Source organism: Miscanthus floridulus, chromosome 13 (assembly GCF_019320115.1).
Source record: "Miscanthus floridulus cultivar M001 chromosome 13, ASM1932011v1, whole genome shotgun sequence".
Lineage (NCBI taxonomy): Eukaryota > Viridiplantae > Streptophyta > Magnoliopsida > Poales > Poaceae > Miscanthus > Miscanthus floridulus.
In genome coordinates this window covers 84348147-84362640 of record NC_089592.1, presented here as the reverse complement: position 1 = coordinate 84362640, position 14494 = coordinate 84348147, and the positions used below count along the sequence as shown (strand labels likewise).

The following is a 14494-nucleotide window of genomic DNA, read 5'->3' as shown; positions in this document are numbered from 1 at the left end:
CAATGTCACCGCCCTCCTCCTCTATAGCCATGAGGCCCTTTTGCTCGTCAGCGGTGATGCGGTTGGCCACCTGCTCAGCATCAGCATGAACCAGGTTGCGCCAGTGTTTCTCGATGTTGTGGGTGGTGCTGATTCCCAACATTGTGATGCTAGTGTCAACCATCTATTTGGCTCCGGTAAAGGCAAGGATGTACTCTGCATTGTCCGCGCGATTCTTGTTTAGGTAGGCTGGCTATTCTTCCAGGACATCAGTGATTTGGTGAAAAATGAAGACATAAATGCTCACCTTTTCCTCCTGAGGCGGGTTGAGGGTGCCCACCCAGGTGTTCTGTAGCACATGCCTGATCTTCAAGAAAGCCTTACTCATGATACTAATAGCCCAATCGTCTCTATCTCCAAAAGGATCCACCAGAGGTTCATCTTGATTCACCACGGGCAAGGCGTCATCCCCCTCTCGTGCGCGCTTCGCAGAAGGCTTTCCCTTCACCATGGCGGTGGCTAAGAGTGAAGTAGGTTTGGAGAAGGCAACCACACGTTCCTGGTGATCTTAGATCTACAGTGGGAATGGGAGGGCTTGGGAAAGGAAGGAAAACATGTGGAGTTGGGAAAGAGATCATGACGGTTAATATATCACTACTATAGAGGAGCCATTGGTGTTTTTTTTGGAGAACAAAGAGGAGCCATTAGTGTTGAAATGTTACTGCACACGCAAGAAAGTCTGACCTCTATACGTTTGAACACATCTGACACACTGCACATACATTAGCTTATGTTACAAACAAGTTAAAGTTGCTGCAAAATAATGACAACATCCATCCAAGAGGAAATTAACATGTCCATAGTCAATCAAACAACATTGATCCATTTAAACATGTCATGACAGAGAGATACATCAAATGCAGCTTTATTTACTACTTTGCTAATGAATCTAACTCTGAGAACAAGGGAACATAGGGAAGATAGTAAGGTCTGCCAATGATTTCTGGTAGGATGTCATGTCTACCATATGGAATGTAATGTGTAGGGATGACATGAACTTTTCTGATGTCCATGTTATATGCGATGATGGCTCCTTCCACCCCAACCCCAACAAAGAAAACAAAATTCCATTCTGGGTGAATTATATCCGCTGTGTAGCATGACTCAAAATCAAAGTAACCCATTTGTTTCTTAGTATTTCTAAACAACTTACGCAAGCTGATAGTATGCTTCAATGTCTATTTATTATTAGTACCATAGTCTTCAAGGATCTAGATCGAAAGCTTGGACATATTGCGACCACCAACAATACTTTTACACAAGTGACCCTAAGCATGATGGATGGAGCGTGAAAAACCATGTGGCCAGTTAGAAAATTTCCTTCGTGCCTTTCCCTCCATATCAACAGCAAGTATACGACGGCAACCCTCACATAACCCAATATAGTGCATACAACCGTTAAGAAACACAGTTGTTGATTTTGACAATGTCCACTCAACCTTCTCGCCCCGTTTAGATTCCTTGAAGATCCATGCTACTATTTTAGATGAGTAGATGTCCACACCCATGCACTGACCATCCTCCTCCATATATTCAAACACATAGAAGTGTGAGGAGGCTATTGAATCAAACCCCAATCGAGCCTCACCAACAGAATGGATTCTAGGCGGTAGTACCTTCAACTCCTGGGTTGCCGAATTACAGATGACATAGCGGTATCCATCAGTCCCAAGACTGTGCATAGAATGAGGCTGTTGTAGCAATCTGAGACAGCTATATTGTTCATGCTAAAGGGCAAGAAAGACAAGGAGGGGTAAACACTGATGATGCTATTGAAGTTTCTTTGGCCATAGATTTCATCGTAGAAGAAGTCGACCACAGTCTAGGACATCAACTTATAGTTGTCCGAGATGAGGCATCTCTAGGAGCGACAGACACATTTGTAGCACAATAAGGAGCAGGAGAGGAGGCAGTGGAGGATCTTGACAAAGACATCATCCATGAGGCTGGCCACTACATTCCTCTTGTTGGGGGTTGTTGACGGTAGTTATCATCCATCATAAACCATCAACTTAACTTGAATGAATGTATAAATAGGATCACCAACATAGATTTAGCGGTTTAAACTGATAATTTCCACAAGTTTTGGTAAATTTGTGTTTTTAGTAGGGTTTATCCAGAAAACTATCAAGAGGGATCAAATCGTCAAATAAAAACACGCTTATCTGCAGCGAAAACTACCCTAGAAGATTCTAGAGGACTTGAGAAGACACCACACTGAAGTGGAGACCAAGACACTGACATGTGGGGCCGACTGGCCCCATCTGTAGTTTGGCCAGCCCCCTGTCCCCATCTAGCAGTCCCTCCTTCATACATCGGTTCTCCATCGCCTTAAGGATTGTATCTACGCTGTTCTTTCAAGTCGGTTTGATCCGAGGGCTCAGGATTGACGTTTTATACTATATGACCAGCCCCTGTCCCCCCTTCCGAGCATGCTACCATATGTCAAGATTAGATCAGAAAGTAGGGTTTTCAGATAGAAGAGAATAGAGCTCCAATTCTTCAAGTTTCTAGTATAGGCTAGCTAGCAAGTTTCAAATAGAGTGTGGGCTATTGCTTAGGATTTTAGATCTACCATTTGGAGACTGGTATAGCCATTGTATCTCTAAATTTATGACTTTGTGCTACTTTAATATTATGTTGCTATTTATTATGTTCCTAGTTTGCTCTAGTTATATGCTTGATATAGTTATGATTGATGATGAATTTATTTATATGTTCGCAAAGCTCTTAGCTCAGTACTCAAGTGGGTTAAGTGGTCAACACTATGTAAGCATGGTGCTTAGATATTGTTTGCCTACGGATGCATTCTATAGTCTGGGTCATGTGGTAGATCGCGGATGTGACACTCCCGTTGAGTCCTTTGTAGTCCACTCCCCATTTATAGAGCAAGTAGAACACGGTTGCGAAGGGAGACAAGCTCTATTCTTGATCTTCCTTAGTAATGTTCCTTATGCATAAATCCAAAGTTAGTTATCCTATAGATGAGGGTGTATATACTTGGTTGTACAAAAGACTTAGTAAATTAGGAATGACTTAGGAATCTTTTGCTCTTAATGAATCTTCTGCTTAGCCATACTACATTTTATGAGTCTCTATTATTATTTCTGGAATACCATTATTACCTTACACTTATTATCCATTTATCATTTGACTTAGCCCTGCCATAGCATTAGAGTGGTTTTATCATAAGTATATATATTTGTCAATATCTCTATGCCAGCACAACTCCATAGCTCCTCCCTGTGGATAAAATATAAATAATGATACCTGGCATACTCTCAGGTGAAATGCTACAATGGTATATTATCTGTGTGCTTATAGATACTTTAATATATATATAATTTTTCTCTGAGTTTTCAAGTGTCATTTATAATTACCAACAATGCATTTCTGGCATCATGCTAGGTATGACAACTTAATAAAGAGTGATGCTAAGAAATGTCAACAAGCATTTCTGGCGCCATTGCTGGGGAGGGGCACATGGCTAAGAGAATTGACCAAATAAATACTTATTGATAAAATCATAACACCTCTGCTTTAGTAGGCTTACCCTTGTTTGTCTTTGTTCATATCTTATACAGGGTATTGCAGGATTGGTTGTGATTTACCAATAATTTCCATCAATCAGAATCAACCAAATCAAGAGAAGCTCAACACCAGTTTCTGAAGCTATGGCTGATAAGACCCTACGTGAGTTCTCTGCTCCAAGCATCGAGAACATTCGTACTAGACCAACACTTAGAACTACCAATCTCAAGTTTGAGCTCAAGCCGAACCTCATCAACATGGTGCAACCTACCCCATTCAATGGAAATGCATATGAAGATGCTAGTGCTCATCTTTAGAATTTTCTAGAGATAAGTAGCACCGTCGTCATCAAGGACGTTGCTCAAGACATCATACTACTTCGCTTATTTCCATGCTCACTTGAAGGATGGGTGAAGCTATGGTTCTACATCAACAAAGATCACATCAACACGTGGGTAAAATGTTCAAAGGCCTTCCTAGAAAAGTTCTTCCCTATAGGCAAGACTAATGCCTTAAGAGGAAAGATTTCCAATTTCCAACAGCAGAAGGGAGAAACCATTCCAGAAGCATGGGAACATTTCCAAGAATACATTTTAGATTATTCTCATCATGGGATGGAAGATTGGTTGCTCATGCAAAACTTTTACCATAGATTAACTCAGAAAGCTCATGAACAACTAGATGCAACTATTGGAGGATCATTTATGTCACTCACCCTTGGAAAAGCTAAAACTCTTATGGAAAAGATAGCCTCTAATCCAGGCTAGTCATCAAGCAACATTCAATTATGCAATAAGAGAGAAGAAGTACCAGAAGAGGTGTGTGCATTGTCAACTAAGATGGACGTCTTATTGAATTGGCTTGAATAGCGAGCCAATTACAAGAGTGATCATTAGGCCATTCAAGATGCATTTAATGCTCAAAACACCTGTGGAGAATATTTGGGGATTGAATTCCCTAGATATCAGGAGGATGCAAATATCGTCATCAATAATTTTGCTCTACAACAACAGAGACAAGGATGAAATCAACAACAATGGTTAAATTACCAAGGTAAGTACCCGAGTAGTTACAATAATTCTTCTAATTCTAAACAGCCATCCTTGAGAGACTTGATCTTAGAACAAGCTAGGATTAATGAGAATATTTCTAAGAAGCTTGCTTTTAACAATAAGGTCCTAGAAAACATAAATACTAAAATGGATAGTTTTTCTTCTGTCATAAAAGACCGACTTAGCTATAATAAAAAGATAGAATCACAATTAGCCTAGTGGCTCTGCCTTTTTGCCACTAACCTTGCAAAGGTAAACACATAACTACAAGAGGTGGCAAGTCTACTCGTGATCCATCATATCCGACAAGGACAGGTAAGACACCAGTGGTAGTACAAGAAGAGGAGAAGAGAACCGATGAAGTTGAAGAAGTGGGGCCATAAGAGCGAGAGTTACAACAAGATTTTCATGACATGACCCTCCTACTGTTTCCACGCAGAAATCAGAAAGCCAAAATGGATGAGCAGTTTGGTAAGTTCATAGAGGTAATTTAAAAGTTATATATCAATATTCCGTTGCTAGATGCCATACATGTACCTACCTGCACGAAGTATCTTAGAGACATCCTCAACAACAAAAGGCCACTGCCTTCCACTAAGGTAATCAAGTTAACAGAGGAGTGCAGTGTGGCCATCCTAAACACTTCACCTGTCAAGAAGAAGGATCTAGGATGTCCCACTATCAATTGTTCGATCAAGAGCCAAAACTTTGAGAATGCGTTATGCTATCTTGCAGTAAGTGCTAGTGTCATGCCCAAAAAGGTCTTTGACAAGCTCGACTATTCAACACTCACACCAATATCGATGTGTTTGCAACTGGCCGACCAATCCATCAGCTACCCTATAGGAATCGCTAAGAATATTCCAGTAAAAATATGAATTTTTTTGTTCTTGTAGATTTTGTAGTACTTGACATGTAGGAGGACATGAAGACACCCCTCATACTTGGGAGACCCTTCCTGAGTACTACAAATGCTCAAATTGATGTCGGAGCTAGAGTAATTAAATTCCATATTAATGGAAAGGAAGAGTGGTTCGCTTTCAAGCCAAGATCAGAACAATGCTCCAATCTAGAGTGGCATGAGAAACGAGTATCAAGGTCTCCATCTCCAGGATCGAAGGATATACCTGAAGAATAAACTCCAACAGAGAAGTCCTATCTGATGGACTCAAAATTTCGAACCCTCACCGGGAGGTAGCTCAGTAGTTATCCATAATTACTTTTCATGTTATATTTTTCTTTGGCATGTTTACTTTTTAATACTTAGAAAAATGAAATAAAAATTCATATCATGGCTTCAAAAAAATTCAAGCCCCATGAAAATAATTTTTATGGAGCACATAAACCCATAAAGAAATATTTACCGTGGAGGCATAAAAATTAAAAATACCATCATTCATCTTCTTATATTTCATAGTATCATAAAATATTTTTTGCATTGCATTTTTATACATATATACGGTAGAAATATAGGCACCGAGACCCACAGACACTTGGGACCCACCACTGTCACCTCCATCTCCACTCAACCTCCACCATCACCTCCATATCTTCACCATATCTCTACTTATCTCCATTCTACACTGTCCAGAGCAAATATCCACTGAAAGGAGCACTCCATTTACTTAACCACAAAGCAAAGATCCACCAGGAAAATGAAGAGGTCATTTGGCCATGGTGTGAGGCCGGCCGACCCCACCACTAGGCTGGCCAGCCTGCTACCTCCCCCTCTATAAATACCACTTCTTCCTAGTTGCTCTCGGCCTCAGGCACAACACAAAATAATCTTCCAAGTTTGAAATTCTAGTTCAAAATTTTGTAGTAGAAATTTCCTTGGTAGAAGTAGTGTTGGCGTAAGAAAGAGTGTGAGGAAGTTTGGGTGTGAAAGTAGTGTTAAAATCTTGAGAAAGAGAAAGAGAGGTGCTGCTGAAATTTGAGCAAGAAAAATAGAATTTAAGAGTGGTAGTGCTGTCCAAATCAAGAGAGGAAATAAAAAATTATTAGGGTGGAAGTCATGCCACAATCTTGACTTTTGGACAGCTAACCACTAACATTTTTATTTTCCTAATCCCATTCCATGAGTTATGTTGTTTTTGTATATTTTGCAGGAAAATGAGCAAGATCGTCGGCAAGCTCAAGCGGGCGATATCGTTCCGTTCAACAAGAAGTTCTTCATCCCGAGCAAGCACCGACATGGAGGCCGATCCTCCATCTCCCGCTATTGGAGCGCCATCCCGATCAGCCCCCGCAGAGAGGAACATTCTTTTGTAAGAGAAGCAGCTCAAGCTCCGGGGAGATAGGGAGAAGAACATCTACAAGATGCTAAAGACCTAGGATTTCATCCTCACTCCTGCCTACGATCTAGCCCTACTACAAGCCACAGGTATGACCACTGCATTCAAACTTATTTTTAAGGCCATAGGATGGGAGGATGCTTGGGAAATTGATGAGCCAGGGCGTAAGCTTTTGACTACTGAATTTTTATGCACTCTGCAACCCACTGATTCAGAAGTCTCATTTAGACTTTTCAAAATAGAATTTTCTATTCTCTAGAAAAATTTTAGTGAACTTCTTGGATTTCACTCAGTGCATAATTGATGCAGACTCCGCTATACAAGACTTTGATAGGAATAAGTTTTGGAGGGAGATTTCAAAAGAAATTGTTTGCTACCACTCTTGCACCAATGAAATTGACCATCCTACTTTACGATTCATGCACAAATGGCTTGGATTTTTTCTTTTTCCTAGAAGTGATTTTCGCATAGTTAGGAATGATGAACTAAAACTTCTTTATGCCATGATGAAAAGAAAAAAAGTCTCACCTATAAAATTCATGATGACACAATGGTCAGAAATTCCTGGTCTTAAGGGAGATGTTGGGTGCACATTTTTGGTCACCCGGATAGCTCAAAATTTGGGTCTGCTAGCAAGTGCTTTTGTTACTTACAAGTGCTTTTGTTACTTACATTGATGTTCCCTGCTGGCTTATTGATTATGACTATTTTAACCATGCAGATATGTTAAAAAAGGGTAAGGATGGGAAACTTGTCATGATGTATATGGATTATACAACCGAGTTCCCGTTACTAGACTAGAACCTCGGTTTGTATGTAGTGGATTTGTTTATCTTTGATTTACAGAGAAAGGAGGAAGCACCTCATAGGAGTGCCCCTACGAGGATCACTCACAACCCGTAGCCTCGATACCATGGAGACGACTCCATTCTAGAAGGCCCTGCCTTCATTAGCTACATAGGATTTGATCAAGCAGGACCTTCCTAGGTGCACCATCCTATGCATGCAGGCTGGGACCAGCCAAGATCTTCCCATATGCACTAACCTGAACATGCTAGGTGGGAGAAGCCTTCTCCGCATCATTCGGAGAGTTCCTGGCATCAGTGTGCAATGGTAGGATGACAACTTCGACTACTATTAGCAGCAGCCATATGAGGAGGTCTCTAGTGGTTACCAGGGAGGACATATGTCCTTCTCTGCTTGTGGCTTACATGACCACCCTAGGGCCATCATGATCTAGACATGGGCCACCATACGCCGCCCATGGGTTACCATGAGCAGCATATGGAACATGCTCGCTTTGACACCAGGCTCACCACCATCGAGGAGAGCCAGCATGAGATCCAGAACACCCTACACCAACATTCCTAGTGACAAGAAGAAGCAGGACAACGCCTTGCCGCCATCTAGCAGCACTAGGAGCAGGAGAACTACAATTGGCGATACTTGTTCCACGGTCTCCACATTGACCCGCCTTTTTGAGAGACCGCAACAATACCCATATTGGGGGAGGAGCCCCCATTACTTTGGGTAAGTTTTCTTTCTGGTATTTTATTATTTTCTTTAGCTTATTTAATTTTTGACTTTGTATTATTAAAAAAATGCAAAACTAAGAAAACAAAAATAAAAATTTGTCTTTATCTTCTATATATATTAGTGTGTACAAAGTTTGCTTTAAGTTTAATTTGCTTAAGGTATGCCTTAGTTTCTTGTATTTAAGAGTCAAATAAATGAATAAGAACTTGAAGATGATCTCACATGATAGAAATGATGAATAGTTGCTTTGTTGTAATTCCTTTTAAGTACCTAGTTTTTAGCCTAGAATTCTCCCGAGTTTTGGATGAAAATTGATTTGACATGAAAATTTACTTTGAACTTGAAACTCGTGGGTAGCAAATGCTTGATCTAAATCTAGGTAATTAACACATATGATATGAGAAGGTCTAAGCTGCTATTTATCTTGTTCCAAGTGATACTAAATTCTGGAGATTTCTTTTGAAAACCTAAAAATGCAACATGATGAGTTCCTGTATGACAAAGCTTGAATTCCTACCAGAGCCAAACATGATATCTAGGCTAGGAAAAACTTCTACTTATATGCTACTTGTTTTGCATAGAGTTTAGTCAAGCTTTCTTGATGCCTTGTGAGAGGTTTGTCATGCTCTTAAAATCAAGATCACGTACACACCAACCACATATGCACTACTCCTACATTGGGGATAGGCGCAAAACATGCTTTCCATCTAGATTCACCAAAAATGTTTTACTCCTACACTAGGAGAAAACACTAAAAAATGCTTCATAGGTTTTCATCACATAAATGCTTCAAGTTCTATTGTTATCTCTCAAATATTTTATTACAGAAAAGAGGCATGGGCTTTGCAAAAATTATTCATAAAAAAGGGAAAAGAAAAACATTGGTAAAAATGGACAAGTGTCTGAAGTATTAAAAAAATGGGTACTTAGATGCCCGTCTGGAAAAATGAATGAAATGAGATGAATAAGATAGCTCATGTTTTCTTGCAAAGATGATTCCAAGAGAGATATGTTTTTAAGGAGCATAATAGAATTAGGCTAGCCACCATATATCCACCATATTTCACACACATGCACATCTTGATTTGATTGTATGACCCAACCCTCTTTGGATCCGAGGTTTGACTTTACAATATATATATGCCGTTTCATGCAATTTCCATTCCTATGAGCTCCACATAAGCCTTAGTTGTAGGAAAAGAAAAGCATATCATCATTTATTGCCTTGTGAAGATCCACAAATACCACATATTTAAGAGACTTGAGAGTGTCATACAATAGAATCTCTGAGTTTTATTTTGAAAAACTTACAAAAACTCCAGAATAATGGTTGAACAAAGAACTTGAGACATAGTGGTTGGCTTGATCGTTCTGTCTTTTAATTGCTCAATATCCAAGTGAAAGCTCAAAAGCCCCATGGTTAAAGGTAATATGGGTAAGTTTAAAAGTCAGATCGATGAATTTTAATCCGGAGGAGAATTCTTGATTGAACGCATGTGTACTTTTGAGGAGTGAAAATATTGATATAACTCCTGATCTATTGTTAAGATTAGCTTTACTCATGGATGAGCAAAGGTTTAGCTTGGGAGATTTTGTTGACGGTAGTTATCATCCATCATAAACCATCAACTTAACTTGAATAAATGCATAAACAGGATCACCAACATAGATTTAGGGGTTTAAACTTACAATTTCCATAAGTTTTGGTGAATCTGTGTTTTCAGCAAGGTTTGTCTAGAAAACTATCAAGAGGGATCAAATCGTCAAATAAAAACATGCTTATCCACAGCAAAAACTACCCTAGAAGGTTCCAGAAGACTCGAGAAGACTCCACACTAAAGCGGAGGCCGAGACGCTGACATGTGGGGCCGACCGGCCCCACTTGTAGGTCGACCGGCCCCCTATCCCCACCTGGCAGTCCCTCCTTCGTACATCAGTTCTCCACCACCTTAAGGATTGCATCTATGCCATTCTTTCAAGTCGATTTGATCTAAGGGCTTAGGATTGACATTTTAGCCTATATAACTAGCCCCTGCCTCCCCTCTAGAGCACGCTACCATAAGTCAAGATTAGACCAGAAATTAAGATTTCCAGAGAGAAGAGAATAGAGCTCCAATTCTTTAAGTTTCTAGTATTGGCTAGCTAGCAAGTTCAAGTAGAGTGTGAGCTATTGCTCAGGATTCCGGATCTGCCATCTGGAGACTAGTATAGCCATTGTATCTCTAAATTGATGACTTTGTGCTACTTTAATATTATGTTGCTATTTATTATATTCCTAGTTTGCTCTAGTTATATGCTTGATATAGTTATGATTGATGATGAATTTATGCATATGTCGCAAAGCTCTTAGCTCAGTACTCGAGTAAGTTAAGTGGTCAACACTATGTAAGCATGGTGCTTAGATATTGTTTGCCTGCGGTTGCATTCTGCACTCTAGTTCATGTGGTAGATCGTGGATGTGACACTCTCGTTGAGTCCTTTGTAGTCCACTCCCTGTTTGTAGAGCAAGTAGAATGCGATTGCAAAGGGAGACAAGCTCTGTTCTTGATCTTCCTTAGTAATGTTCCTTATGCATAGATCCAAAGTTAGTTATGCTATAGATGAGAGTGTATATACTTGGGTGTACAAAAGACTTAGTAAATAAGGAATGACTTAGAAATCTTTTGCCCTTAATAAATCTCCTGCTTAGTCGTACTACATTGTATGACTCTCTATTTCTATCTCTAGAATACCATTATTACTTACACTTATTATTCATTTATCATTTGACTTACATCTTCCAAAGCATGAGAGTGGTTTTATCATAAGTATATATATTTGTCAATATCTCTATGCTAGCACAACTCCATAGCTCCTCCATGTGGATAAAATATAAATAAGGATACTTGGCATACTCTCGGGTGAAATGCTACAATGGTATATTATCTGTGCACTTGCGGATACTTTAATATATATATATATATATATATATAATTTTTGTCTGAGTTTTCAAGTGTCATTTATAATTACCAACAACGCATTTCTAGCATCATGCTAGGGATGACAACTTATTAAAGAGTGATGCTAAGAAATGTTAATAGGGGCCCCCTCCATTTCATCGTGTGCATGCAGTCAGATGAGAGCTTGCTCAGTAATGAAATCACTAAGGAAAATAATCCAACAAAGATCCATTAGTGAAGTCCATAACTCATACCAAAGTGCAACTTTAATAACCATTAACAATTTTTATGGTACGACCTCATCTAAATTTAGAGTAGCACCACATAGATATATATAACTCAAACTAGAGTAGCAGTTAATGGAGCTATAACCATTACAATTCCAGCTAAATCAAGTCTAACCATCACACTTATAATCAGTACACGAGCTCAGAGCTTCTTCCATAGGAGACAGACAAAGATTAAGAGGACTACAATTACAATAGTTTTAAAGGACGAAGAGGGTGGAGCAGCTGTTGGGTTTTGAAGATAGAAGTCATCATCATGAGCTAAGGCTAGATTTGAGTGGTTCTTGACTTGAAGGCAGCAATTCCTTCTTCATAGGAGTTGTACTTTTTATAACAAGCAGCATCAAACTATGAACTTGTCTATGGCAGTCAGGCCAGTTGTAGTAAACTCCTAGCTCATGGCCATCAAACATAACATAGCAGGGACAACTCATCTCAAATCTGCACAACCTGAATAGGTTGCCTCAGTTTTCATAAGTAGAATGTTAGTGAACAAGTGGTAGTGATCATCATTGGCATTAGTAGCAACATGTGTAGCTTAAACATTAATTAGTGGCCTCAGTCATGTGAATGATGGACACAAAGCATTGATTTGCTTTTGATGCCTTCATCTTGTTTGGAACCAAATGGATAACTTGGTTGTCAACAAGGAGAAGACACACAAAGCAAACCTATGAGCTGCATCCTAATACATCCAACAGCCATATAGACATCATTGGCACAGAAATGTGGCCTTAGATATGTTACAAGTTCAAAATATCATAAGAACTCACTGGTGGCACTGGAGCATATGAAACAGAAATGTAGAATCAAGCAAGCACAAGATAGAAAAAATAGTTTAAGGCAGAAGCGAAGGGCCTGTTTGTTTGCCTAGATAGATCTGCAAGTGACACACGTCGACAGAAAACCAACCAGTGCCACTTGCTAGTTCTTTTCATCATCATTGGCCTAACCAAATCTAAAATGCTACAATGTTTCTTGTATACCTCATGTTCAAGCATGGACCAAAACAGTGAAGCGAACAGGAAAAGGCGAGAAAGGAGACCTGCAGATCGGATCTGTTGCCTCTGCCACGGCACACGACAGACACGAACACCAATGCCACCGCGCTCCATTGGGAAGACCCGCCGCCTAGCCTCCAATAGGAAGCCTGAGCCACCACATCACATTGGGGATCCTCTGTTGCCGCCGCCATCACCGGCGCCGCCGTCACAAGTCCAATGGGCACAAATTTGTTTCCACTTGCAGGGGATAGGGATATATCCAATATATAAGTCAACCTGTCCACATAGAAAACATATACTACTCCAAAGACATGTCAACACAACTAGGCATCTAGCGCAATGGTGAAGATGGTCTATTCCTTGCTCAGGGTCCTAGGTTTGACTCCTAGGTCTCATGGTTTTTTTAGTTTGAATTTATTAAACCCCAGCGACAACAAGTGACACGCAAGCCATAGGGTCCCACAGGTTGGTTGGAGATGGAGAAAGGTCCCATAGATACACATGACACATAAGCCATCGGGTCCCAAATGTCGGATGGTCCAGCAGGAACACGTGACACGTAAACCATCAGGTCCCACAGGTCAGATGGAGATGGAGAAAGGTGCCGTTGGGTCCCACAAGTCAGATAGAGAAGGGTCCACAAGCACAAGTGACACGCAAGCCATCGGGTCCCATAGGTCAGATGGACATGGAGAAAGGCCCCACAGGTTCGGGTCCCACAGGTCGGATGGGGAAGGGTCCCACAGGTACACGTCGCATGGAGAAAGGATCGAGCGGAGACTTTTATGATGAACTGCTAGCGTCACGGATGAGTAACTGTAAGCGTCACGTTGCATGACTATTGCTCCCACCCACCAATCAGCCCATAACTTTGCCTTGCCATTCTACAGGTGAACAGATGGCATGTCATTATTAGCTGCTCAACAAACAGTTGGGTCGATGCATTAGCAACCCCTCACGTCTGCAGCAGCTGCCTTGGCCTTGCCTGCTGCCTCAACCTGGGAGTTTAGGAACCCTACACTAGAGGTGCAAATTGTCCACCCACCGCAATTGTTGCACTCTTCCTGCTTCCCCGTGACCTTCCTGGCCCCCACGATCATTGCCTTCTTCGAGTCAGTTGCTTCCTCTAGCCCTTACAGATGTGGTGTCTTCCTGCAGTTGTTAGCTTCCCAACCATTGGTTTTGAGATCGACGGTGCTGAGTTGAGCGAGCGGTAGCATAGTGGGTTGGATGCCTAAGAGGACCCATCCTACTTCGGCACTGATGAGAAGAGCTCTAACAAGAGACATCCCTTGTGGCAAGACACTAGGATCATCAGTGACAGGATCTCACATGGTGCGGCTAGGGCTATAGATGGCCAAATGGGCTGCCCGACCTAGCATAGCTTGATGGGGATCGGGCCGACATGGCCCTCTCAGCTCTTCGTGTCATCTCGTGCCAGCCCACGGGCTATGCTGATGGCCTAGCATGGCCCTACAAGGGGCGGGCCATGCTAGGCCCGACATGCCCTGTCCCTACACCATCGGGCCGCTCTTGCTCGCGCTGGTTGAGGCCACCGTCACCCGCATAGGTGGAGAAAAAGGAACACCAGAATTAGAGCTATAGCGTGCTGTCGTGATCCGTAGGGCCGTCGCCACCCACCGCACGTGCTGGTGCCTAGTGGTGTCTTCCGAGAAGGGATGGAGGGCCGCTAGTAGCGTTGGTGTGAGGTACGTCAGAACGAGAGCAGCGGAGGTGAATCAGGAAGGAGGAGTCAACAAGGAAAGATGGCATGGGCGGCGGTCGTGAAGGAGAAGGAATCAATCGGGAAAG

General features: G+C 41.3%; 1 non-coding gene across 1 annotated transcript; it reads right to left on the bottom strand.

The window, feature by feature from the left end:
• Positions 1 to 4079: 4079 nt before the first annotated feature.
• LOC136502444 (small nucleolar RNA R71) lies at positions 4080 to 4186 on the bottom strand. The gene has a single exon (XR_010770582.1). It is a non-coding gene; the product is annotated as a small nucleolar RNA R71 (small nucleolar RNA).
• Between the last annotated feature and the right edge of the window lie 10308 nt (positions 4187 to 14494).